Consider the following 2,425-nt stretch of genomic DNA (forward strand, 5'->3'; position numbering starts at 1 on the left):
AAATTTTCCTTTCCAGTAAATATTTATGTTCCTTTTTGAAAATAAAAGCCTTAATAGAATTTGAAGTTGCAACTTTTTCATCTTTTAAAATTCTTTTTATATCATGTAGTGCTGAATATAATCTTGTATGGGAAAGACTTTAAAACTATTTTTCTGTCGAAATGTAAACCAAAAAAAAAAAAAAAGTGTAGACAAAAGAATGGATATTTTTAATAAAATGTGCTGTTTGTTCAAAAAAAAACTCCCACATTTTTCATCACAAATTTCAGATGAAAATGTTTTTGGTCCAGATGTAGTTTACCTCTAATCCCAGAATAATATCTGTATCATGCTAAAGACCTCCAATTCCTCAGAGCTCATATTTCATGCCATTTTTGCACCAGAAGAGTGAATAATTCAGCAGATTGGAGTAATGAATCATTTTCTCATCCTTAGGTGGCTGTTGCTCATGATGATTAATACTGATTTATTTATTACTTGTGACAGTCTCAACCAGGTCAGGGCCTCACAATGTGACATACTGTATGAGATAAAAGGAATAAACAGTTCCTGCCCCAAAGAGCCTGCAGTGCAGATTTCTGTTCCAGTCCTTCACACTGGCTAACTGCCCTTAGTGAACAACTAATCCTTACCCACACCAGCCACAGAAAACAGTGATGGGTGAAGAGAAGAAGATAATCTCATCAAGGACTCGAGAAAGCTATTTCTAGGTTTCCTTAAGGTGTTGTCAGGAGTTGCAGTTACATTATTTAGCTACCCATGCCTGACGTGTTTAGTCTTTTTGACCAACACAGAACACAAAACTGAAACACACATCATGTTCAAGCCTGTTTCCACACATTTATAAGTTGTGGTTCCTTTTAAAGATCAGTATAATTCAAATATAAAAGCCCATTGATCCATGCAAATGCTACCGATTACATGATGGTCTTTATAGGGAGGATACATTTTGCACAAAGTTGGTTCCATACAGAAGGAAAAACAAGCAATGGACAACTGTGAGACAACCAAAATAGCTTGATGGACCACACTTTCCAACAATGGGCTGTCTAGCAAAAAAGAGAAAGAAGGAGAAGGAGAAGGAGAAAGAAAGAGAGAGAAAGAGAGGGGGGAAGAGGGGGGGGAAGAGGGTGGAAGGAAGGAAGGAAGGAAGGAAGGAAGGAAGGAAGGAAGGAAGGAAGGAAGGAAGGAAGGAAGGAAGGAAGGAAGGAAGGAAGGAAGGAAGGAAGGAAGGAAGGAAGGAAGGAAGGAAGGAAGGAAGGAAGGAAGGAAGACCCTCTTTCCATACCAAAAAAGGGGTTGGCTATATCTCTTATCTAACCCAGCCTCATACATGACACTGATTACCTCTGCTAATTAGATATTTATTAGTCTACAATACCACTGTGCCCAGAGTCCCATCCATTCTTGATGGGTACCTTCATCTATTCATCTTTTAAAAATAGTTCTGCTATGTTAGCAGTCTTCACTCACAGTTCTCCTTCTCATCCTCGTCATTCCATAGGAAGGAATGGGATTTCTTTCTAGAAATACTTGGTGAATTTGCCTCTGAGGGAGGTAATTCTTTAAAGGGAGCCTGACTCGCACTTGTTCAGCTCATTCGTAAGTGAAGTAGTACCTTTAAACCAGGATCAAGCCTTATCTTCAAAATAAAATGGATTAGGTGTGGAAGGAAGTTTTCTTGTGAGTGATGTCCTTGCAAAGCATTGCCCTGGAGGAAAATAATAACTTTATAATTCAAGAGTATGTGTCCAAAAATATTTAGTAGTCATAACTACAGAGCTACATCAGTGATGCAGAAATGTTGTCAAAGTGTATTTTCTCCAGTGTTTCCTGCTCAAAAAAATATTGTCTATCGTGTTGACCTGCACATAGGGGGATGATTCAGTACCACAAATGCCTTTAGTCAGTGGTGATACTAACAGGAACATTATTTCTCGAAGAAAACCATTTCAACATAAATTTTCTTCTAGAGAGCCCAAATAGCAGATGCATCAAATTATCCTGGTCAATAATTTATACCTAAAGTAGTATAAAAAAGTAAAGTAGTAAAGAAGTGTTGTTCCAAACTTATGTTCATATTCACAACTTGTGGTGTCCTGTACCTTTAGGAAACTGACAGATCTAGAACTAGTTGTTTATCATTCTTCATCTCTTCCATCTCTTTTCTGTAATATTAACTAGAAAAGGATGAAGTTTTTTCTGTTTTTAAGACTTTTTTTCTTCTCAATTTTCAGATTCTGATCTTATAGGATTTTGTGGAATGTTCCTAGGCCTCTTCTCACCATTTTTTCTCTGGAAAACTCAATCTACCAGGTTTTTATGATGCAAGGGCATCATAAAAAAAACCTATCAGCTACATTTGCCTCTGCCCAAACACGTCTTATTCTTTCTATTTGACATCAAATAATATGTTCTCTAATGC

Source organism: Lagopus muta, chromosome 3 (genome assembly GCF_023343835.1).
Source record: "Lagopus muta isolate bLagMut1 chromosome 3, bLagMut1 primary, whole genome shotgun sequence".
Classification (NCBI taxonomy): Eukaryota; Metazoa; Chordata; class Aves; order Galliformes; family Phasianidae; genus Lagopus; species Lagopus muta.